General features: G+C 42.3%; 1 protein-coding gene across 1 annotated transcript in view; it reads left to right on the top strand.

Moving 5' to 3' along the window:
* The window catches only part of AFF3 (ALF transcription elongation factor 3), a 371,256-nt gene that overhangs the window by 287,935 nt on the left and 56,652 nt on the right, over positions 1-26,669 (top strand). The gene's annotated exons all lie outside the window — the stretch shown is intronic.

Below are 26,669 nucleotides of genomic sequence, written 5' to 3'. Positions count from 1 at the left end.
GGAGAGGTGCTCCAGCCCTCTGATTGCCCTCACGGCCCTTCTCTGGACACATTCCAGCATGTCCATATCTTTCCTGTAACAGGGATTCCAGAACTAGACACAGTACTCCAGGTGGGGTCTCACCGGAGTGGAGTAGAGGGGGAGAATCACCTCTCTAACCTGCTGGCCACCTTTCTCTTGATGCAGCCCAGGATCTGGTTGTCACTTGCAGCCAGTGTGCACACAATATGAGCAAATGTGCATACTGAGCTTCTCATCCACCAGCACCCTCAAGTCCCCAGAGTCTTCAGGGCTGCTCTCAAGCCAGTCACTGACCAGCCTAAATTGTGCTTGGGATTACCCCAACCCAGATGCAGGATGCTGCACTTGGTCTTGTTGAACCTCATGAGGTTTTCATGGGCCCATCTTTGCAGCCTGTCCAGGTCCCTCTGGAATTCATCCCTTCCCTCCAGCGTGTCTGCTGCACCACACAGCTTGGTGTTGTCAGCAAACCTGCTGAGGCTGCACTCAATGCCGCTGTCCATGTTGCCAACAAAGATGTTAAACAAGACTGATCCCAGTACTGATCCCTGAGGGACTCCACTTGTCACTGGCCTCCACTTGGATGTGGACCCATTGACAGCCACCTTTTGGGTGCAGCCAACAAGCCAGTTTTTATCCACTGAATGAACCATTCATCAAACCCATACTGCACCACCTTGGAGACCAGGATGTCATACGGGACAGTGTCAAAAGCTTTACTGAGGTCCAGATAAATAATGTTGGCTGCTCTCCCCTTGTCTATTGAATATTGTGGCCTTGTCATACAGGGCCACCAGGTTTGTCCGGCAAGATTTGCCCTTGGTGAAGCTGTGTTGATTGTACCAAATCACCTCTTTGTTATTCTTCTGCCCCAGCAGTCCCTCCAGGAGGATCTGCTCCATGATCTTGCCAGGCACAGAGGTGAGACTGACTGGCCTACAGTTCCCTGGATCATCCTTCTTTCCCAATCTAGCTATCCTTTCTTCCACTCCTTGCACAGTTTCTTTTTGTTCAACAGTGTGTCTAGGAGTTCCTTGCACATCCAGGCAGGTCTCCCAACATTCTTTCCTGCCTTTCTCTTTGTCAGTATACTTTGCTCCTGGACACAGAGCAAAAATTGTATCCTAGGTGTAGCTGAGGGATTCTCTAGAGCAGGTACAGCAATGCAAAGAAGAAATTTCAGTTCCCTGTCAGTGAGGCAGTAGTCCATGCTGCTGGTGGGAGTTGCCCCCTTGAAGCTTTAATTGCTCAGTAATCAGCCAGGTACAACAGGGGTTTCTGTCATCAGCTCCATAGATGACGTGCTCATTCCAGTTGGATTTTCCAGCCTTCTTGAAAAGGTGTCCCCTGCTCTTTGAGGGATAAGGAGGATGCAACACAGAAGCAGGAGGATGTCCAATTTGTTTGCCAGGGGAAAAAGAAAAAAAAAAAAGAAAGAAAAAGAAAACAAACAAACCAACAAACCAACCAGTATGTACAAAGAAAAAGATGCCCTGTGAGTTCCCCACGGGGATTAGCATGAGGCTTTGGCCTGAAATGCTCCTGCAAGGAGAAGGCATTTTCACGATCTGAGATACTTTGTTCTCCCAAGCAGTCCCACCCAGACATCTTTTGTGCCTCAATTTTGATGTAAGTTGCAGGAAAACTTTTATCCTTTCCTGTCTTCTTGGAGAAGAATTGGCTTTATTCTGCCACTGGGAAAGGGTTCACACTGTTCTAGGTTTCTTGCATTTCAGTGAAAGAAAAGGTGTGATCTTCTAACAGCCTGGGTTTTTTCCCTAGGAAAAAAAATGGAACATTTGTGAAATCTGACAAAGCTCTTAGGATGAAAGAGCAGCTTCCCACTTAGCTATTTCACATGTGCTGGTGTGAAGGTACAGCAGCAGTCCAGTGCGGTCCTGCAGCTTGGTGTGATCAACCAAACTGCATACAAATGCTTTGCCTTGAAAAATATCATAGCTGAAAGAATCTGGGTGTGCTTGGTATTACCCCTAGAAGAGTCCTTGGCTAAGAAAGCCTTGGGAAAGACTCCCATATGGAACTTCCTGAGAAAAGGATCAGATTCGAAAAACCTATTTTTGTTTCCCCCAGGACTCTTATTCCTTTGGCAATGCTTTCCTTTTCCTCCCTTATCAGAAGAGGATGGATACTCTTCCACAAGCTCACATGAGTTTTGCAGATCCTAGAGACTGAAAAAGATTCTGTCCAGTGCCTTGAAATCCACACAGTGAAGCAAGGCCACGTTTGTCAAATACCTATGCCCTGCAGAGCTTCCCAAGTAGCGACTTGACCCTATGTTCCTGAAATACCCAGAAGCCAAATTAAAATTCTTGTGAGTTTTGGGTGTGAGGAATGTTACACTTAGCTTGAGCTGGTTAAAGAGGAATAATTTTTCCCTGTGTGTGAAAAGTGTTATGCACAGACATCAGGAGATGTGTTTATGCACATTTCAGCCAAAGCTGACAAACTGGCTTTGCAAGCAAACCTGTTGGTTTGCCCAATTTGTTTGTGGCTGTGGGGAGCATTTTTTCATGGTAGATGTGAAGAACAAATAGAAAAATTGAAAGTTTCTCATTTAGTTTGACTGGGATTTTTTTTTTTTCTACATGAAATGAAAGCTTAAATGATATATTTGTTTTTAACATTTTGAACCCCACAGTAATTCTTACTGTGGTTCATCAGTGGCTGTGATAGGTGCACACTAGCAATGATTCTTACGTTACACTGATGTAAACTTTGAAGTCTACTTTAACCTTCAGTGACCAGATTTTCACTGGTGCAAAAATTAAACAGCTTCACTGATTTCAGTAGTGTTATCCTAGCTTCTACCCACTGAGGATTTGACCTCAGCACTTGGGAAATACTTCCAGCTTTTAAAAATCACACCACTAACTATTTGCACTTTCAAAGGTTGTGCAGGTGAATTATTTTAAAGGAGCACCATTCACAAGTGGTTCAGACATCAGGATTTGGTTATAGTTCTACTTCAGCTCAGCCTGACCATCTACCAGCTGCCCTGACACTCTTATTCACAACCTGATGAGTAGGGCTGAAGGGAAGGAACTCAGGCTTCTGAACCATTGGTGCTTTTTTGATGTAAACCATTGCCCCAGAAACTCAATTGGCTCATTTTCCAAACTTGTAGGATTTTTTGCATTTCCAGGAGGTCTATCTGGTGACATTTTCTTCACAGATTATCAGAATTAACACTTACTGCTTCATTTATATTTTATAGTACAGTTGGACATAATGATCTAAAAGGCCTCTTCCAACAAAACAATTCTATGATTCTATGATTTTTCATCATTATGACCTGGGCTGTTTAGTCTTAAAAAGAGAAGATTGAGAGGAGAACTTACTAATGTTTATAAACATCTGAAGGGTGGATGTCAAGAAGGGTCTAGACTTTTTTCAGTGTTGTGCTGTGATAGGACACCAGGCAGTGGATACAAACTAGAACACAGGAAATTCCACCTCAACATGAGGAAAAACTTCTTTACTATAAGGATGATGAAGCACAGGCTGCCCAGAGAGATTGCAGAGCTTCCTTTACTCGAGACATTCAAGACCCATCTGGATGTGTTCCTGTGTGACCTGCCCTAGGTGGTCCTGCTTTGGCAGGAGGGTTGGACACTGTGATCTTCAGTGGTCCCTTCAAACCCCTACCATTCTATGATTCTTTTTGGGTTCTGTTTCAGGGAAAGATTTAGAATTGAAGAATTGTGCTTCAAACTTAAATGACATGAAATATCAAAATCCCCCTCACAATGAAAGACTTTCCCTCTTTCAAGAATTCTCTTTATGTAGGCTGCCCTTTCAGCAGTGAGAGAGGGACCGGATCGTATTATGGATGTGTGCTTTCCTTTGTTTTTATCTTATATGTAAAATTTATCTTATATGTAAAATTAGATCTGACTTCAAACTAAGTGTAAAGAGTCTAAGTTCAGACATTACATTTTTATAACCTGAAAAATTGTATCATTTTGAAAGGCAGACATAAATAATTCCTTAAATTAGGTATTTTCCCATGGAGTAAAATGGACATATGTTATCTTTAATATATTCTGCAATCTTCTGGCATTTTAGCAAATAATAAAATTATTTATTTTAAAGGGAGGCATTTTATACCTAATGAAATTTACCTTGCACGCCAATGTGTCTTCTGTATTAGATTGCTATCAAGACTTTTAAGGTCTTTTCTATTCTTGACTCAGATGCAAAACTTGTCTTCACACTGAAGGACTGCCTCTCACACACATTCACACGTAAGAGAATAGGACCTTCTCTATGGAAGTGTGGCAGACAAATGATTCACAAATAACTCTCACTACGTACTGGCACATTCAAGCACAACTGTTCCAAATGAGTAGTTTTCCAAATAAAACAAACAAACAAACAACAACAAAAAAACCACCAAAAAACAATGGAGCAGATTTAAAGAGTCCCATGATCCTGATTTACACAACAGGTACAAATCATTACAGAAGATCCATAGAGACCTGCCAAATTAATTTCTTGTTTTGTAATGATCTTTTGAGATGCTTTAATATGTTTTTGCAAGGATGTGCTCTGGCCCTGGCATACCCAGGGAGGTCTGTGTTGTTTCATATCCTAGCGGGCAATAGCTGCTGACAGTGCAGGTGCTGGCAAGGGGGCAACTAAAGCCTGGCTCCCAGCAGCCCTACAGGGCTTTGTTTGCCGTTTCCGTCTTCCTTTTCTTCTGTCCTACAGCCTCTTTTGAGAGATAAGAGGAAAATCAGACACAGAGCTTCTGTCACAAACATCTTCCCCAACTCCCTGATCTCCACAATTTTGGCTCTTCTCAGGGGGACCCAGTCCCAGAGCCTCTGTCACTGGCTCTCTTTGTGCACCTCTTGGAGCCTTTCTGTCTTACTTGCCCAATCTTCCCTTTCCCCATTCCTGCAAACCACCCTGACCCCACTGGAGTGCCTAAAGTCCTCTCCCAGACCCCAGTCTCCTCCAGCTGCTCCTGATCTCAGAGCCACATACAGGAGACATGCCTCACTGTTTCCAGTGTCATGAGTGAAGCCTGCAAGAGGCTACCTGCAAGAGGCTACCTGCAAGCACCACCCACTGCTGAAAGTCAGACATGGCTCCCATCATTGGAGGGGTGGGATGTATCCCAGCTGGGCAGCAGTACTGCCACCCACCCAGCCAGGGCTGCCCCTTGGCTGCTGGCCCCACAGTAGGGCAGCCATGCCATCATCTGGACATGAGGAGATTGCTGTCTGCACCTTGAATCTTCTCGATTCAGTCCCCTGCTATAACCATCACTCTTCCTTGCTAATAATGCCTTCCAATACTGATTTCCTGAAGCCAATTCTTTTAAGGTCATGATGCCCCTTTTCCTAAAACTTAATAAGCTTGATACTAACCATGAGGAGTTAGAGTGGGTTTGTAAATATTTGTATCTTCAGTACTAGTCTTTTGATGGCAGACACTAGGACAATATTTCCCACATTGAAAGGGCTCCTGGGGAGGGTTTAAGAACTCTGGCCAGGCAAGAATAGTTGCCTGAAGGAAGAGTAAAAACCTTGGAGAATTACCAGACTCTTTTTTTAAATTTTGAGATAAATGGACTTTTCAAACTTTGCCCTGAAAAGGGATCTGGTCATGACCTACTATAAATCTTATATGGCCATTTAAAAACTCACAGTGCTCTGGTTAAACAGCATTTCACCAGACAAAACCTCCAGGGCATGGGGACATTGCTGTGGTTTTTCCTTTTCAAGCTTGTATATTGTCCCCATAACATATTGCCAATGTTCACAGGACCAAATGAGGCTGTGGCCTTTCTTTAATGTACTCAGAGCTCTTGTGTCAAGAGCCTGTGAGGTCAACTTGAAAACATGGAGTGAAATCTTGGCTGAGTGTCGGTCTTTCCCAGGCTTCCTGGCAATTTCCATCTTCTCACTCTATTGTATTCACTTAGTAAGATAGAGCTTGTCCTCCACTCATTGAAAAAAGAAAATAGCTAGAAGAGCTGACTCAGAAAATGAACAGTATTGTAAAAGCCTGGCAGATTCCCAGTCTTCTGAACCTAATAACCAGACCACTCATTTTTCCAGTTTGAAACATTTTGGTGCAAAACACTCCCATGCAAACACCTCCCAGAACACGGGGGAAGAGATACTGTGTACAGGGGAGAGCTGAACTTCCAACATGTCAGTTGGCACTAAATTTTCTGAGTATTGCGTTTTCCTAATTAGTTATATGGTATTTAATGATGGTTCACAGTGCCAGGCTGACACCTGATAATCCAGGAACTTCTGTGTTGTGTTGCAAACGTATCTATCCCTCTCCTGGAGCTTTGTATTCTCCCCATGCGTGCAGACAAAGGGCACTATTAAACCAGATGAGCGCCTTAGCATTTGATGTAGTTAGCTAATCTGAGCCAACACCACATTATTTCCTAAGAAATGTATTTTATTCTTCTCTGGTCAAAATTTAGCATTAACCATTTATTAGTATTATAAGAGCCAGGACAGAAAATTTTCAGCATTGGTTATTGTACATTGCTGTCCTCTTCTGCTTCTGTGAGGTCTCCCATGTTGCTCAGAACCAGGTTATTATCACAGAGTTGTCCTACTCAAATTACTAGGTTGTTTTTATGGCTGAAAGTCTGGTGCAGCTATGGAGAAGCAGTAAACTGGGAATCTGGTTTGAATTGTTCATATGTCAGTAATTTACCACATCAGCTTTTGAATACATTACAGCAAACTCTATGAATGCCTTCTTTGGTTAAATGAGAGAATGTATGGCTAATGAATTCCCACTGTCCCATGTAGAGAAGACATACTGCAGTGTCACAGCATGCTCCTTGGCTGCTTTGGAGTTCAGGTCCTTTACGACCAGTGACTGCATGGACTCACTAGTCCCTTCTCCAGTGACTCCAAGAGGTGCAAGGAGGAAGAAGTGGTGAAATGTGGGTACTCTGGCCAGTGTGAAAAGGGAGATCACAGAGGAGAGGTGAAATCTGGAAGGAGAAAAGTTGAGCTTCTGTTAAGAAATTCTATGCTACTTTTTATTAAACTCATATAATGCCTGAAAGAATGAATTTTATTAGACTGTTTTCAGGTTGTGACAGGCTGCAGTTTGACTGAGTCAAAGCTTAACTTGTGTGAACATTTAGGGTGTTCAAATGCACTTTCTGCACCTGCAGCAAAAAAAAATAATTACCCCAAAAGTAGCAATTTTATTGTCTTTTTTTCTTCTTTTATTTTTTTTTCTCCCCCCAGAAGTGACACCCAGCTCACATGGCAACTGCAATTCCAAAACTAGCAACACATGTTTCTCTAGTTAGCAGGCAACTGCTTTAGGTTTGTCTTGCACCCATTAAAGAGCTTGTTAAAGGTATCATTGCAACCTTGAGGTTTATGGGTTTTCAGTGTAACTGTTAGCTAAGACAGCATTTTAATAGCTTTGTTTTAATCTTGATACCATCTTGAGGGGGTAGAGTTATTTATTTGGTGGCAGGGCCACATGGCTGGGAAATATTCAAGTTACGTAGATCTTTAGTTGTAACTCATGTTACAACTGGACTGAATAAATCAGCCCTGTATACTGAAAATAAGCAAACGAAAGTAAAGCACATCACCATATTAGTAGAACCACAACAAAGTAATTAACAGTGGGGACACAGTCATCAAATCAAGGTCACAATCAACACTCGAGGCAATGAATCAGAGCTTTGAATTACAAAACAAACACATTTAATGCAGAAGGTGATGAACTTTAAGTTATAAGCTTGGCATGAAACGGAACTGCATCCATTTTGTTTTGCACCAGGAAGAACTGAAGAGATGCCAGCTCACGTTTTGACCAGCCTCCTCACAAACATTCAAGTCAGAGCAAAATATTAAGACAAAGTATTTTCTTCAGGCCTTGCCAGTAGCGCACAGAGGACTGGTGCTGTTACAGTTTAGCCCAGGGAAGTACACTCATCAGAGAGAACTTGTTAGCAACACACAGCTTAGCATTTCCTTCTCGTGTCACATGATTATCATTTATGATTGGTCTTCAGCTCTTACCCTCTCCTGACCATCAAACTCAAATCAGAGTTGGAGGTCACTGAAAATCATATGCTGTTGCAGCTTTCAATTATTGACGCAACACTCTTTGAGGAATTACCAGGTAACAGCTGTGAATTACTTTTGGAATTAACTCACCAGCAGTAAATGACAGATTTAAGAATCTGGCATGTGCTGCTGTGCTAGGTTTGGAAGCAAGTAACTTGGACCTTTTCCCCTTTCTTCTTTTTCTTCTTTTCTTTTTTTTTTTTTGTGTGGGTTTTGTTTGTTTGTTTGTTTTGTGGTGGGTTGGGTGGGTTGTTTTTTGGGTGGTGGAAATCTATGTGAAATAAAGAGAAATCCTTCCCTTAAAGGAAAATAAAATGTCTGAACTTGTGTTTTCAGCCTACGGATCTTTATTTCACATGGTGGCTGGCTGCCAGCACAACACAGCAGAAGCTTAGGCCAGTGTAATGGCAGAGGTTAAAACTGGCAATGTTTCTCATACCCCCATCCTTTTTCCTGCGTACTTCACCACATAGATGGATCCTGGTTTTCTGGATGTGGTCAATACAACCTGGTAATTAGTTTGTAGACTACTGCTGAATATACTCATGGCCTTGCAGGTGGAAACTACCAGCTGAAGTGTAACACACCAGCCTCCTGCATGGTCTGTGTCCCAGTGACTAATAGCAACCTTCGCCTGCAGGGAAGGCACTTAAAACCCATACTCAGCAGGAGCCACCTCCTTGAGGCTAGCTAGTAACCTCATCAGCATAGTCTCTACAAGCATTTTCTAATAATAGTTGCTTCTTTACCCAAATCAGGAAGCTGATAGGGAATCTGTTCACAGCTTGCTCTGGTGACTTTGAATCTAAGACCACAGCTGGACTTTGTGCTTTTTGTCAGATGACTTCCAGTAGTCATTAATGTTTTCTCAGGTCTACTTCGAATCTGGGCCAGTGTATCTCACAACATTTATTCCTGTGCCATGCTGGCCATGGTGTTTCATCCCATAAAATCAGTGATAGCCACATGAATAATTAGGTGCTGGATTTGTACAGTATCAGACTTATACGGACTATATAGCCAGTTGGCTATACTGCTTTTCTTTGTATCTAGACTGAGGCTGTCTCACCCTGGAGAGCACAGAACGAGTCTGCAAAGTTTTAGCCCATGAGATTATCCCAGTAATTTGTTACTCCAGGCGCTGTCTAACTTTATTTCCCCATGTTAAATAATTGCAGTGTTGTTTCTTTAAAACACTTGACAACAAAAATGGAAACAACCATAAATAATCCACAGACATATGGAATTGTTTTGAGAAAAAGTAAACTACTGAGACTCCTTAAAAATGGAAATCTACCAAGGAAACCCCACCAGTCTCCTTGGCAGTCTGCTCTAAAACTTTTTACTTGCTTTGATGTTTGTAATTTATACTCCTCAGAGGCTCTTAGATGAAGGAAATAATCTATTTTAATAATGTGAAACCCTCTTCTGGCCATTTAAGATGGGAATTCCTGCTCTATTTCCTCTGCCTGTCTGAGAGGGCCAAAGTGGGAAAGAGGGCTTAAAAATCACACTGCTGTTGGTGATCAGAGCTGCAGCATCTGAAATGTCTGCCAAAAGATTATTTATCTCTCACTGATGAGGTTACATGTTTAGGAAAGCTGTCTTTTTAAGGTCACTCTCCACAGAAGTGTTATTTCACTATATTAGTTATTCATAAGGATAAGTTATGTGGTGACGATTATAGTATGAAAGCAATTATTGAAATAGTCCTTCTAATTCAAAATGATTTTAATTACTAGCGATATCTGTCTTCTTCTTTTTTTTTTCCCCCTCATTTCTGTGCTAAGTCTCTTCATGATTCAGAAATTGCCACTAGGCTGTCACCTCTGGTAATTGCCATTCTCTAAGCTGAGTGAACAAAGGGAAAATTAAACCAGAGTGTGTCAGGCAGGCAGAATACGAAATGTATGTTCCTACAGGAAAGCTACTCTCCTCCTAATTACCCTGCAATTGCCAGGTTCAAAATGTAATTTATGAGCAGCATAGGTAGAATGGCCACATTAGTCCATTATTTCATGATCTTTTCTGCTCTTGATTTCAGAAAGGAAGGATTTTGCAGCTCCTGATGCACTCTCATCAGCTGCTCTGGGCAGTGATAAGCGACACCTGCACTTGAGATATACCCTCAAAAATATGTAAAGCAGGCTCCTCATTGCAAAGTTTTATAGAAGGACAGAGGTGCTGTAAAGTACAGTTAAATAAATAAAGCATGACCTGATAGGCTGCCTCATACACTGCTGAGCACATTCAGAAACAGATTCAGAAATGTTTGAAGGAGAAGGAAGTTTTCCATCCTGTGGCTGATGCTACTGCACCTTTCACCTGCTGTAAAATGCAACAATGCAGACAATGAATGCAATGACACTCCCAGAGTCCATTTTAGTCTCACAAAGTAGCCTTCAAATGACAGAGTAGCGGGTAAAGCTGCCAACGTGTTATGTAGCTGGCACATGGTTTCAAATGTAGCGTCAGTATCCAACGCCAAGGTTACACTTCCGTCAAGTTTGGACAATGGCTTATGTAGCCATCTGAGTGAGCTTTAAACACATAACAGGGGGACACTCACAGCCAAATGGAGCCATACCCGTGTAGTTATTCAGCTTCTTGGGTGGGCTTCATACCCCACTGAGCTTTGTGTTCTCAGAGAGCACCGTATTTTCTGGTATCTAAGCTAGTCCCACAGGGTCACAGAATGGCTGAGGCTGGAAGGCATCTCTGGTGATCATCCAGTTCAACATCTGCTCAGAGCAGAGTCTCCTGAAGCAATTGCTTAGGGCTGTGGACCTCGAATATCTTCCAGGATGGAAGACTGGGCAAAGTGTTCCATTGTGTGACCATTCTCAGAGCCAAACCCAAAAACCTTCCCATATTTCAATTTGCACTCTTGACATCTTGTCCTGTCACTGAGCACCACTAAGAGCTTTCCTTTCCCTTCTTTGCTTCCTCCTATCAGGCATTTATCCCTCCCAGTCATCTCAACCTCTCCTCAGGTGAAAGATCTTCTAATCCCATAACTATCTTCATAGTCACTCAGCCCAGACCTGGATCCACTTCTTCAGATGTCTTTCACACTGACTGAGCAAAAAGGAGAGAGAACTTCCCTCCACATGGTGGCAACACTCAGCCCATTGCAGCCTCAGGTACTGTTGGCTGCTTTTGCAGTGAGGGAGCATTGCTAGCTCATGTCAAAATTGGTGTCCATCAGGACCCTCAGGGCCACATCAACAAAGCTGCTTCCCAGGCAGTTGATCCCCTTTGCTTGGATGGAGTCTTGCTGGAGCCTTCGAAAGCCCAGGCCACAGAAATGCAAAAATGATGTCTGGTGTTGCAGGGAGGCACATCGCTGGGCAGAAGAGTTTTATGAGTTTCAGTTACCAGCCCCAGAAGGCACAGGAAAACTGGCTCTGTCAGCTTCCTTTCCTTCCCACTGCCTACAATTCTCCTCCATCCTCTTTCTTTCCTGCCTTATGTCCCACAGATGTGAGATGACAAAGTTAAGAGGGGATTCACTTACCTTAACACATGATCTAAAGTCATCCAAGAAGCCCTAAGATATGTAAGATGTCTTTTGGGGGCCTGTTAGTTTCATATGGCAAAGGCAGCTGAAGACTGCTTGAGATGTAGTACAGGCACTGGAAGGTGACATACAGGCAAGTACATGTTACCTGTGTCCATTTTTTTGAAAAGGCAAGGTAATGTAAGGAGAAGGAGAAAGGTAAGGCTAAAAGGGAAAGGAAAGTGGAAAGAAAAGGGAAAAAAAAGGGGAAAGAGGAATGTCCAAGCACAACAGCAAAGGGGAAAACCATCTTGCTGATTTCTGAATGTGACATGCAAGACTTGGAGGCAACTCAGTGCCTCTGAGCTGTACACAAAGCCCATCAATGGCTTCCCTTATTGCAGTCTAGGTCCATATTAAAGTGCCTTCCCTGAGAAGGCATTTGGTTATATTGCTTGGGAGTTTCACCCCTAAGTATTCCCTTTCAGTTCCCTGCACAGAATGCTAAGGGATTGCAATGGGAGATGCCTGCCCTGACTCATTCTTCTGAGGTTTTGTTTTAACCTTGCCCCAGAGGAATTGGCTATTTTTAATGACTTTGGTGATTAGTAAAACTGTTGGAAGGGCTGATAGGGTCTTCAAGATAGTTATCAACAAAGTCATCTAGCTCTTTCCCTAACCTAATGGCAAAGACCCAACACTTGATCTTTCTTCCCAAGCTGAGTATTGTCTAGCAGGGTTTAGAGCCATGTCAGGGTGGTATAAAAATTCCAAAACAGCTACTCCTTTGCTGCACTGACTACAGAAAACCATACTTTTCCTGGAAATCTATCTGTCTCCTCTGAAAAGCTCCTGTGTAGAATCTTCCGCTTTCCCCCAGCTGTTTCCCAGCTGCAGGCAGGTGATCTGATACACCTTTAAAGAAATAAATAACTATATATGCTCACAGCTGGACCCTGAGCTCCTAAGCACCAACACTTGTAGACTCCTACACCTTTAACACTCTTCCTGCTGGATCACATTGCTGAATGTAAATGGATGCTGTGAGGAGATCCACCACTTCATGCAGCACAACCTAGACTAAGCAGGACCTTAGACAGGCAGAGGGGTGTTTGAGTTACTACAGTAAGACCAGATTGCCAGAAAGGGACTATTAGCTTAAGAGCAGAGAAAGAAGGCAGCAACAGCTTGCTGCAGCAGTGAGAAGGAGAAGCAACACAAATGAGCAATATTTCTTCCCATTTCCATGCCCTCTCCTCACTATCATGTGTGCATTTGCTTTCTGCTTCCCTGAGAGAGGCACGGAGAACAAAAAGATATATTGAGGAACAGGCAAAGGCATCTAGGCATGCCTTAGTGATAATGTAAATTCGTAAGAAACCCAAAAAGATGCATGGCAGTTAATGATCAGCAAAGCACACGAGATATGGATTGAAAGGAATATTGGAAGATGTGAGTTTAACTACATCAGGACACAGCATGTTGTAAGACCAGGGTTTTTTTACTGAAATGTCACATATTCCTAGTGCTTCTAATACCAGTTGGTAGCACATTTCGCAGAAATAAAGGACTGATAACATCCTGCAGGAGAGTGCAGTTGGGGAGCCACTGAGTCCAGACATGTTGGTACCACATTCTAGATTAATAAAGTAAATAAAATTTTATTTACTTCATAATTTATTTATGCCTCCCCTCATCACCTATGTGGGCATGAACAAACCTCAGGTTTGCTTTCCATGAATGACACTTAACAAAAGGATGAAATTCACATTTGATTTTTCTCTTGAATTTAAAGGGCTAATTGAATAGCTCTTTCTTAACACAGATGTATATATTTGTGTTTATCATATTTATTCATTGTTTTGAACAGGCCACATTACATCAGAGGAAGGCACAGCAATGTTTTCTCACAGCAAAGGAACAGACAGGGCTCTGACCAACCTGATCTAGTTAAAGATGTCCCTGATCACTTCATGGAGGTTGGACTAGATTACTTTAAAGGTTCCTTCTAATCTAAAGTGTTCTGTTATTCAGTGATTCCAAGGTTACTAGTATGGGCTGCTATTTATTTTAAAATCATTCATCACTGTGTTGCTGGCTGATAGTGGATCCAATCCTGATATTCTCACTAGGCAGACTTAACTTCAGCTCTTTAGTACTTCTGGGTACTCCCAATCCAAGCTATATAGTGTAATGCTACTAAGCCAGAAAAAGGGCTCAAGAATCTGAGCCTGGTCAGAATGGGAGAAGTATTTTTCCCAGTGGCTAAGACCCTTGAAAACCTAAGGCTGCACCACAGACAAATATTCAACAGCTGAAAACTGGTTTTCAGAGTCCTGTATTTTGAGCTAGTATGTCAATAATAGGGAAGAAGTTTTTATAAGTCCTCAAATAATCTCAAACTAATTAGCTTTCAACATGCTCTTTGCTACAATTCTAGGCTTTATAAGCTGTTCTGTTTGCCATTCCTGTGTCTGCCTAATGCCCTCTGTAGAGCTATGCATTTTTTCCAGGCATTTGTCATTTCCTAGAATCACAGAATCCATAAGGTTGGAAAAGACCTCAAAGATCATCAAGTCCAACCTGTCACCCAAGACCTCATGACTACTAAACCATGGTTCAAGTGCCACGTCCAATCCCCTCTTGAACACCTCCAGGGATGGTGACTCCACCACCGTCCCTGGGCAGCACATTCCAATGGCTAACAACTCTCTCTGTGAAGAACTTTCTCCTCACCTCGTGCAACATATAAAAGAAAGCACTTGGATCTAACTAACAGACCATCTAAATGCTGCTCTGCATAGAGAGTGATATATGCTGACAAGAAGTCAAATTTTCTTTATATGGTTCTTTATGGTGAGCAAACCTACTTAAAACAAGCTTCTTCTCGAGGCAGCATATTGATTAGAGCTGACAGGCCGAAAAGACCTTTGGGAGACAACAGAATATGGCTTGAGTCAAAGAGTAACGCTAAAGCTGGCAGCAGCAACATTAAGAGTCAGTAAAACCTGAGAGAGTTTGTCTCACACTGAAATTTATTGCACCCATTTGGACAGCCATTATAGTAGTTAGTAATTTTATCTGCACAAGTTCATCTGTATTTGGGCCCTCAGAGCTTAGGCAGAGGTCTTGCAAGACACAACCATACACAGGGCCCTGCTGACTGAGGCAAAAGACTGCTGTGCTAAAATGAGGTTTGAAAAATGCCAAAGGCTGTCTGTTTAGGTGGCCAGCTGCAAGATGAGTTATGTTAGCAGTAATTCTGAAATAGTGGCATGGCAGGCCAGTGCAGATGGGGATTTTGCTAGTCTGCACTGCGGTGCTTGCCTTCAGTGGCTTGATGAAGCTGTTGCTCACAAGCAAAAGAATTACTGTTTTCTTGGAGAGAAGTACTCTCATTTCTAGAGAGTGGTGGATTAATGCCACTGTACAGAACATTTTGCATTGGTCCTTTATCTAACCTAGTTTCTGAAAATAATGAGACTGATGTTCCATATCATGAACAATGATCTGTTCCAGTGCTTAATGACCTTTATCTTTGAAACATCTCTCCTTGTGGGTTGAAGCCTATCCCACCAATGACCAGGCTGCTGGAATCACCTTCAAAATGTTAGTGGAGGATCTATTCCTGAGACAGGTGGTACTGATATTATTGAATCTCGCAAAGGATCAGCTTTTAATAGTCCTCTGATGAAACAGTGGAGTACTGAGTTTGGAGTGGATATTGATCTTCATATTGCATACCACCCCCAGTTATTAGGGCAATAGGAGAGAGGTGAGTGAACCTTGAAAGGGAGCTTATGAAGATGAATCTGCAATAAACCTACCTTGTTTCCCATACAGATCACAATGTGCATGGTGTTGGGCATGCCAGGCATACTGTTTGTGTGATCCTTAGGATCCTAAATTTCCTCTAATCTTTCAGAGAGGTAGAAATATCCAGAAGGCATCTTTAAGTAACGAAGTTAGGCAGTAGTTAGGTCCCTTTGCAAGTTAAAAAAGGCAGAAAAACCGAATGTCTGTAAACCCACCCTCCTCTATGTCATTAGCCAGCTGTATCAAGATCTGACTGAGAAGCTCCACTTCCCCCTTGATACATACCAGCCACATGCTTTTTAAGTCTTTTTAAGCTCTGCACCATAGGTGGAGTCCTGCCTATATGGGTCACTTGACTTCACTGTTCACAAAGTCAGAACATCAACTCAGCTGAGGTCTTCAGGTGGCCATCCAGCTGACCTTAACCAGTCCTTAGTTCTTGTCACTTTTTGCCCTCTGTATTTCCATGCACTCTCCACTAAATTAGAGCCTTTATCCCTGTTCTCAGTGGTTTCAGGTGTAACATCTTGTGACAGTTTTAGGCTGTGCCTTTAAGAAAGGGACAGCTACTGGAACACTCTGGCTGAATGTTTTGGTGTAATAATGAAAACAAAGATATTCTAAATGAATTTCATTGGTAGATTGGCAGAATGCAACTTTAAATTTTTAGCTTTAGTTCAGTTTGAATTTCAGTCAGTTCAGTCTGTTTCAATCTCTCTGAACAACAGCTGTGTTCTGTCTGTGCTGGCGGGTGCTGACCTTCAACTAACCAGATAAGAAACTAATTCTTGCATATGCTTTGAGCTGACAGAATTTCCTCCTTAATAATTACCTTTCTCTCTCTAACCCCTTTTTGGGAAGAAAGGGAGGTAGGGGAAGAAGGGGGTACAGTTGGGGGGACCCTCCTGGCTGGAGGAGGGAAAAGTTTTCTGTGTTACATTCTTTGCTGTATATTTTTGTATATATGGTAAATACTGTATATGGTGTATATATTCATCTGCACTTCATCCTGCTTGTAAAAATAACTTACCCATTTCTGCTTCTCTGACTGAGTTAGCTGTGGTTTCTTTGGGGGGGAGAACTGAACTTTCTCTCACCACCACATAATTTTTCATTTTGCTAAAGCACAAAGATCTCTCCTCCTGCTGTCACATGTGACATCAAGGTTTTGTGAGAAAGGAGTATCTGTGAAGGTCTTTCTCTCTCTTGAAGGGCCATCAGTCCAGAAGTTGTTCAGATGTTAAAATTCAGCATCTTGAGTGCTTCCTCTTGACCAAAAGAACTTGTGGGGAGCCCCATACTTGCATATTATCCCACTCAAATGAGACCTTCTGACCACTGATCCCTGAGTTCCTATTCTGTATCTGACTTATCAGGCAAACCAAATAAATGCAGGGGTGCTTTCAATTCATGTAATGGGAAGTGGAACAGAGATCATCTCTAGTGATATTTACCTTCTTCAGTGAATTTAAGTAATCTGATCTCCCCTGCACAAATGAACTCACGTTCTCTGGAGATCATTGACATGTGTATGCAGCAAGTCCTGAGGCTGCCAGGAAAGGAACTTCCTCAAAGTAAGGAAGGGATGAGAGATGGGTGGAAAAGAGGGAAGACTTGAAAGTAAGCGTCCAGAAGAATGCACTTGCTTGTTACAAGGATACCACAAGTGCCAAAAAGACACCCAAAGCTTCAGTATTATTAGATATGGAAAACCTGTGCCTGAGCACAGTCTCAACCACTAGTACCATTTATCTACAAGAGCTCAGAGGAGTCCTTTTTCATTCTTGCAAAGTCTGTCTAGTTTTCTTACCCATTCCACGGGCCTTTGGATCTTGCATGAGAGCTGGATTCCTAGAGGAGAAAACAAAAGGGTATGTTTCCCAAGAGAGTCCTTTGAGTAATGCTTCTTCTGGAGTATGGTTGTCACTCTTAGCCACCAAGAAGGGGAACCTCCACATATCACGGTCATTAAAGGTCAAAAGACGTGTGTGTCCCACCTTCCCTTTCAGGTGTTCTGATGGGTTGAGGCCAACTCCCCGCCCCCCCCCCCCGGGCAAAGATGAAACTCAAAGGGATTGCAAAAGTGGTGGAAAGTTTACATGGAAAAGCAGTGAATGTTTTACAGAGAACCACAAGCACAGTGACAAAAGAGATCCCATCCCATCCCATCCCCACCTGAGGGTACACCCAAAACCCCCAGGGCTCCTTCTTCCCCCTCCTCCCCCTCCACTGCTAGGCTAATCTCAGCTGGCCAGATCCAAGATTGCCCTTCCCACCAGCTTTGAGCCTGGCCAGGCCCAAAAGGCCACGAGACAGCTCCTCCCATTACCAGGGAGCGGCAAGGGAAGAAAGAGGAAGTGCAAGACCCCACAGGTGGCTTTTGTAGAGTGCAGGACATTATGGGATGAAATATGCAGCCTCCTGTGTCCACCCACTGGGCTGGACCCTTCGGGACACCGGAGGTGTATCTCATGTGGCCACAGTGGGGCAGGGGGCCCCTGGCCCAAACTGCTACAAGTGTGTAATTCAAAGACTGGTCTGATTTTCCACCCAGCAGCAGAAGCTGGTCTCAACCAGAGAACAGAGGGGTCTGTTATCTGGTTCTTAACATGAATAGAAGGTTCCAAACATGATCAAACTGATGAGGAAAAGAGAGAAAATCAATCTTAGAGGATACATATGAAGGAAGATACACAAAACCTATTGTCCTGGGTCTTAGGGGGAAAATCAAAAGCAACGCTCTCCAATTCGTCCACTTAGAATTTATTTCTGCTCTCCACTCTCCCCTCCTGCAAAAGTCTCTGTAGAAATGGTTTCCTGATTTCACACTGGAGGCAGGACAGTGGCTGTTCACAGACTATTCTCAAAGCTGTTCATCATTCTCCAGGCCATTGGTCCAGTGACATGTTACAAGGCCAGTGCAGGGCACATGGGCTATGCCTGTCCCTTTTTTTCCTTCAAGTCACCTTACTTTGAGCTGTTAAGAGACTAATTATAGTACCAAGGTAAGAAAAAAATATTCATACGCTGCTCTTCTACTAAAGGGTTAACTTTTCTAGACCAGAGAATCTCTCTGCTCATACTCAGCTCATGCAAGGTCAATGACAAGCACAGTGAGAAAGTCAGAGTTGCTTTATTTTTCTTGTGAGCAGGTCAAATAAAACACTGCTGATGCTCCATTTATCTGGAGTGACAAGCAAACACTTGGCAGTGGTGGAAAGCATACACCAGAATCTGACACCAGGCTCCTAGCACAGCTGTCAACCCACTGACTAATCACTTCATCCCCACACTAATGCTGCTCCAGTCTGTTGGACTCTTTCATCTCAGATACTCTGCCCCACACTTCTCTTCATAGAGCTATTTATACAGAGATGTCATTATTAATTGTTACCTACCTTTTTGTTTTAGGAGGGGGATTTTAGCCAATGGGAGTTTTCAGTGGTCCTCCCATATTCCTTTAAGGTAGGAGCTGTGGTTCTGCTGCTTCCAGTATCAACCAGACCTTAAGTAGATACCTCCTTGCCAGACTGAATTTTCTTGATTTTTTTTAATGTGTGTGTGCACAAACTTCATAGCTTATTCTTTCAAACAGCCTTTTTCGTGTGTGTGTGATTATTCTGGCAACACCTGCAATCACACAGGACACACCTGACTCTCTGAAGAAACCTGAGTTATCTTAGGTTTACATTATAGTATGATACTTGTAGTCTTGTCAGCACAAACAATTTAAGCAGCTCCCAAGGACAGTGTTAAAATATAAGTGGAGTCTAGAATTCTGTTCTTGGCAGCCATGCTTTATTAGTTATGCTGTGCAAAGTGTGTGTGGCTACAGTAACTCAGTGCTTCCACAGAAGCATTATATATTGTGACAGGCCAAGCAACCTCCAGGACCCTCACTCATCATGACCTACTATTTCATGCTTCATCCATTATAGGAATGAGGTATGAAAACATATCTCTGTTTCCTAAGGATATTAACAGACTCCTGGGAGATCGTTTACCTGGAGAAAGGGAAGTTGCCCAGCCTTTCTTTTTTTTTTCCCCCTGCATTCAGACCCAAACAGCCAACCTTGGCTAGCTGCATTTTTTGTTATGAACAATAGGTTTTGACAATTGGTAACTGTAAGGAACTCAATCAATTTCATGCTCTTGGTTAGCAGAGGTACAAAATAAATCTGTGTTTCTCTGGTACTGTGTTCAGAACAAGGATACCCAAGTCCTTTTTAAAGAGTGGTGAAGAACTAACACACTAAAGGTAGGCAAGTTTGGTAATCCCTGTGTATGATTAAGATGGTGACTGGAGCCCTGAAAATGTCAGCTGATTTGATCACTCAGACTGAACATGGCAGAGTTAAAAACTAGAGCAGAGGCTCCTTATGGTCCTGTTTGTATGTTATAAGTACAAAATCAGCCTTCATAATTTAAACCATAATAGTATCTCCATGTCCTCAAGCAGGTGCATATTCTAAAATTTGTGGTATCATCTCCCTTTTCTCAGCATGAGTTTGGCCTGAAATGGATAGATGATGTTCACTTTAATTCTGTAGGCTATCCTTATAGTGCTATTTCTTGGCATTCTACAGTTCCCTCAGAAAATATCTCCATATGTTCTGTTACATTGAGATGGCCTGATTTGCAGGTCCAGACAGACCCCTGTCATAATCATGTTTCAGATGTCTTCACTGAAACACAGTTTGAAAAATACACAGGAGCAGCAGCAAGGAGTGGGCATTTATATTGCCTCTGTGATTCATTCACAATTATCAACACAGGAATTCCCTACTGTTGCATGGGAGATGTGCAATATCTTCAGTGCCAGGCAGCAGAGATAATTATACAGATCTCAGCACGATGTTTTCAGTTTGTGTTTTGAGGAAGCATCATGTGGAATTTGCTTCCCACAACAAAGGGATAAGGAGCTGTCTGTAAAAGACCTTTGCTAGGTTTTAGGTTGGCTTCAAGGGAAGAAGGAAGTAGTGTTTCAAATACTTTAATCTGGAATAAAAATAGAGACTCTGCCAACAGAGTTCCTTTAAACCTTGGAATATGTTTTCATCGCTGAGTTTGAAATATGATTTCAGAGTCTTGGTCCAATTTACTGTTTGATTTAAGTCAGTGTAGTCTAATTGAAGTCAATGGAGCTGTGACAGTTTATACAAGGCAAAGGAATGGTGTCTGTTTCAGAATATTATTTTCCCACGATTGGCCTTGATCTTCCAGACATTGATGGATTTTCTGGGTATTTCAAAATACTGCAAGAATTCATATAGTCTTTCTTAGGATTTTCTTGAATATTTGTAACACCTAAAAATTCAGATCACCTTTTCCATGCTTACCTATCAGTGTTCACAATGTATTCCCTAACAGTGTCATTTGTTTATGCTAGCCAACTCTTTGGACTATCTGTTGCATTCCTCGGTCCTGTGGGGAGTTGGAGCCACTTGGTAGTTTCAGAGTGCTTGGTGGATGGTACCACAGGGTGAAATTTTAAAGAGAAAAAAAAATCAGATCATGGTAGCTATGCTGATCACACTAGCCAAATACTGCCCCTTCTCCAGACACGGAAACAGATACAGGAAATAGCGTCCGATAGCCTTACTGAGCTCTGGATACAATTCTTGCAAAGGGAAGTTACATAAGCTGACTGGACTCCAAAATATGATGTATGAGCCTTTGTATAACCTTCACTGTGGCTGAAACAGTATTCCAGAGGCTCACTCATATTTTCTTGGCACAATCTTTCCTTGAAGGCCTGATGTTCCTTTTGCTTTGCATTGTTGATAACCATTCATACCTGTGTAAAATATGTATGAAGTGTCTTCAAATTGTAATGCAGTGAAGAATTTGGATTACAAATATTTCAGCATAGGAGGAATTTTTCTCTCTGGAATGCAATTAATACTGTTACCAAATAATCACAATTTGGTAAAGAACTCCATTTATTTTACTTGTACCTTGAGCAGACATCCATGCTGTCTGCCTTTGAAACACTGAGACTGAATTCCTGCAATGCAGCATATGTTTAGCTGCCCAGGACCTTCTTATGGCCTATGCTGAACACCATGATTTATTATCACGGAAAGTAGTGAAGCTGTAAGCAGCGACTTAGTGTGAAGCATAGAACAGGACCCAGATCCAGCATGATTAACCTCAAGAGGTCTCCTGAGGGCAAATGGTAGCAGTCTGATTTGGAGATCTTTCTCCACTGACTGAGTAGCAGAGGCCTGTACCTTCCTGCACAAGTATTTAAGCCACCTTTATGCTGTTCAGAGGCAGGTCATGGCTATGCAGTCTGATAGAGCTAATAGCTGGTCCCGCTACAACTAACCTTCCAGGCTTCTCCAGAGATTGAGATGGCTGTGCCTTTCAGCTTGGATCATAGATTGGTTTGAGCAGGAAAAAGTATTAATCTGCCCAAATCAACGTGTTTCTGAACCTACACATTTGAGAAAAACTGAGGCTACAAGGTAACTAACAGCTTTTAAGAGAAAGGTGACTTGCCTACTAGGAAGTGCAGCAAAACAAGTCATTGGAGACTTGCCCAAGAGAGACTAGGTGCCCAAGTCCCATGATGATGGGAGGTGTCTGCTCAGAAACATCAGATGGTGGGTTGGTTATTAAGTGATCTTATTACTGAACTTCTGGCAACTTTACAAGGTATTTTCTCTTTCTCTGAAGTCAGAGAGTGCATGTTCTTATCAAATGCTTTAAGGAAAAGTGGTTCTTACTCACATTGTTGTTTAATTGCCTAAAATAACAATATCATTTCTGTGATGCAGTAATTAATTCTGGGGCATAAGCCAGTAGCAAAATATGCATGAATGTTATATGTCACAGTCATTAGGATGCAAATTGGTCTTTTATTTTGACTGCATGGTCTTGTTCACATACTTTAGAAAAAAACAGTCCAAAATGGAAGTTGCCAATTTAAAATAATTGTGATTTTATTTTATTTTTTTAAAATAAGAGTGCATGAAGAAACATGTAACTTTTCACCTTGGTCACTGTAACATAATGAGGATCCTTGCAGGAATATACTATGTTTAGAAACTGAAAAGGCATAAGGGGACAGAAGACTTCAACAGTATCAGTATAAATGGGAAAATATGTTAATGTGAATTTTTTTGTAGTATATTGGCTACCATTAGACCAGAAAACAGATTTCCAGATGTTTGTGAAGAGTCCAACAGTTATATTTTATATCTATGCCTGTAGTAACAATTTTTCTTCAGCAGCCTAGAAAAACATTTCATGTCACAACAGGAAAGAAATATTACTGTGGGGTTTCTTTCTCCCTCATCCCCCATAGAGAAATTCCAAATACTTCACTCAATGACAAACAAGAACACTGGTTTAAACATTAAAACCACAGTCACTAGGGGCAGGGCATAAATGTGCAGATGTTTTGTGATGTTGGAGAACTTTACAGGCAACAGTCACAATGCAGTTGTAGAGAGAACTGGAAATCCATCAGTCAGACACTGTCAAAGGCAGTCCCTAAGCTACACTGTTAGAAAAGGAAGTTACTTTTCATATTCCATTAAGAGGAAAGAAAAAGAAAAAAATGAATCTAAATGAGAAAATCTACTCACAAAGGCCTTCATACAGCTCTCACTATTTTATTAGCAAGCAACTGACTATAATCTGTTAGTGAGCAATTTGTATCTAGAGTTTACTGGACAACCTGTGTGAGTAGAAAACTGTGTTGTCTCAAAGCACTGCCCAAAACATCAATTTTCCCTCTTTGGGAGGGAAAATTTTAACAAGCTTACAAGCCTTTTCTGTTTCAGGCACCTCTGTGCCTTAATGCTCTTATACAAATGGTTGTCTGAAAATGTTGCATTTACCTTAGGTACCTGCTAGACAAAGAGACATCATTCGTAACAACAAAAAGAGCAGAGGGCAGTCTTTAAAGGCACACATTGTAATTGGTATGTTTAATGCCCATGCATGATGACAGACCTCTTGCCTCCCAAGAGTGAGCAGGCACTTCTGCAAACACATCACAGAGCCATCCTGCTGGAGCATGAGCTTTTTTACTCCTGCCTCTCTACTGCTCGATGGTTACAAGGACAGGAATAAAGGTTAAAAATATAAATGGATGTCAGCTCTTCCCTCTCATTTTTATTTTACTTGCATTAATTAGTAAGGTGAGATCACAGGTAAGGTTTTCTGCATTGTCTAGCCCTGCTGTGCCTTAAAGGGTGCAGAAAGCTCTCCAACAGCAGCACAATTCCCCAGGCAACCAGAAACTCTGAAGCAATAAAGTCATGGGCAGCTGTGCTGCTTCCTAGCAAAAGGCAAGGGGAACGGGGGCAATCTTAAGTAAAGGTGATGTGATGGGAGTACTGGCTTGTGCAAGACAGGTGATCCAGTGGGGGAAGGTTAGCATATGTCAGGGGAAGTGGGAATAAGGCTAGGAAGTGTGCAGCTGTAGGGAATTGTGAAGTTGAAGCTACATCTCTGATGGCCTGGCCTCTTTTCAAAGCCCCAGAAATTGCCTGTGCTACGTGGCTTGTGTCAGGCATCAGGTACGAGTTTTCCAGAATGAAATGCACCATTAGCAGGTAAAGGCAATTCATTAGGTGCAACATAGCAGAACTGTAATTATTTATTAGATATTATTTCTCACAAAATGCATCTCCAAGATCACATTGCATTAGGCACAATATTGGACTGATGGAGCATAAACAAGGGTAATGATAAACACTGGCACATGGAGTTGGAAAGAGATGGTTATTAGGGTACTGGTTTGTTTCACGTGGGGTTTATTTAACAATCTCATTAATGATCTGGAAAAGGAAGTGAATAACCATTTAATTAAGTTAGTACTTGATACTAAATTAGAAGTTGCTGCAGACACCTCTGAGGGCAGAAAAATAAAAGGAGCTAGAAGCATGGGCAGTAAAGAAGAAAATGAAATCTGGTATGAAGGAAAAAAGCAAGCTAATCTCTCTGGAAGCAAATAATCTAAAATGTAGCTATCAGTGGAGGAATTGTGGAGAAAGCAGTGTTGAAAGAGATGTAGGAGTGTTAATGGACTATATATTCCATCACAGCTCTGGTGTGTGTTTACAGAAGCAACGCATCAAGGAGCAGGAAGGTAATAGCCCTTCATTGTAGGGCTCAGTGTGAGAACTCATCTATAATGCTGCACTCAGTTTGGGGCATTCTGTTATCAGAGAGATATAGATAAATTGGAATGGGTTCAGAAAAGAGCCATAAAAATGATCCCATATCCCTGGAGATAATGACTTATGAAGAAAGATCAGAAGTAGTAAATGTGCAAGGCCTTGTCTGGAAGATGACTGAAGTAGGGCAGGAAAACAGTCTGAAACTATGTGAAAGCAGAAAGGGAGGAGGATAATTCATCATAGTAACTATTAGTAATAAGATGGAATAATAAGTAACAACAATAAATTTTAAAAGGGCAACTTCGGGTTGAATGTAGGGAGAAACTTCTGACAGTGGAATTTGGGTTAGTTTGCAGAGAAGTTTCCCAAGGGTAAAAGCAAAAGCTGCATTCAAGTCATTTAAAATCAAATTGGACAACTGACTAGAAAATGCACCCTGCTATAGGGAACGATCTTCCATTGCCTGGGGAATAAGCTGGATAACTTAATAGGACGTTTCACACTCAGGTCTTTATGACTGGGGTATTTTTAATATGCATGGTCAACTATTTCAGAAAAGTATATATTTATTCTGCTGTCAGGCTTGATAATATAAATGCTTGCATGCAAACATAACTTTTAAGAAGGATAGTAGCTCTGCTGACAGCACTGCACTGCTGACATGCAAAAACACTAGCCTGAGCCCTTCACGTTTTTGCAGGATTGGTCTTAGATCTTGCAGTTGTCGATATCAAGATGGCATATATAGGTAACCTCATCATTTACAGCAGGTAAAGAAGTGTGTAGAACAAAAGATGTGGGTTGAAAGCTCCGGTGAGGATGTATTATAACTGTTATTATTATCATTATCACTATTACTATTTATAAATGACTGGTACTGTGGAGTTCAACTCTGTTCACCTTTCTCATCTCCTGCCTTCACCTCTTTGCAGTGTTCATAGACATTGTAAGACTGCTTTCTATACTGTTTTTTAAATTTGATTTTTTTTAACATATTGTTGTGAATATGCCCTCAGAAATGAGCGGCAGATATATCAATGGAAATATATGTTATTTTATATATATATATACCAACTCTGTAACGGGGTATTGACAGTCACCCTTCAGAGGTATCGATATCCGGTTAGTGAAACTATACAGGATGTTTGTGTATGGGCACTTACATCAAATGATTCACAGAACTTAGAACTGAAACGGATTCAGAAAGCGGCGGGGGAGGGGTTGGTCGGTGACGGGCAACCCTCCACCCGCAGCAATCCAAACGCTACCCTAACTGAAAACTCTATAAAGGCTTGGCTTACAAGCTGAGAACTTCGTGAGGTCTCCCCTTAATAATGTTTACAGTCCAGAAACGTGGCACGGATGTGCCGTAAGACGGAGACAGGAAGTGGCGCTGGCCGCGTGGCTGCACCGCGTGGCTGCTGCTCCTCCCAGGACACAAAGGTCTCCCGCTCGAGGGGGGCTGTGGCAGGTCAGCGACGCTGGCTCACACGGGCTGCTGGCGTTCCTCCTGCAGCAATGGATCGCGCAGTGGTCGATCCCACAGGATACTGTCCACGGCACCGCACGCAGCTGGGTGACGGTGGCAAAGGAGCGTGAGGCCTCTTGGGGCACTGGCTTGAGTCCCGGGCAAGGTGGACCACGGCAGCACTGGCACGCACACACTCACAGGCTCCAACATGATGTGGGGGGCTCATTTACCAAATGACCCCTATTTACCGTTTGCCCCAGTGAATACTGGCCCAATGAGCATTCTGTTGCTAACACAAAGATTAACCAATGGACTAACACCTACCAAATATGGCATAAGTACATGCTATACCCAGGGAAACAAACATATGCCCGGGCCTTGCGTACCACAGGGGTGAGACCACGCCCGGGCAGGCTGTTTACCTGGACTCAGTGGTGCCAGGATCCCCCCTGCTGCCTCCAGAAAGGAGGGGGAACAAAGGAGGGTTAACACTCAGAGGAGTATGTTCCAGAAATGTTTGGGGCACAATCCTGACCATAAGCATCATTCACTACACCTATCCTAAAATGTATGTTAAATGAGAAAAGAGGCAAGCTGAAGAGAAAACTTGACCATCCCTCAGATGA

This window comes from Dryobates pubescens, chromosome 7 (assembly GCF_014839835.1).
Source record: "Dryobates pubescens isolate bDryPub1 chromosome 7, bDryPub1.pri, whole genome shotgun sequence".
In the NCBI taxonomy this organism is placed as follows: Eukaryota; Metazoa; Chordata; class Aves; order Piciformes; family Picidae; genus Dryobates; species Dryobates pubescens.
The sequence above is the reverse complement of the archived record's forward strand: the minus strand, read 5'-3'. Positions and strand labels throughout refer to the sequence as shown.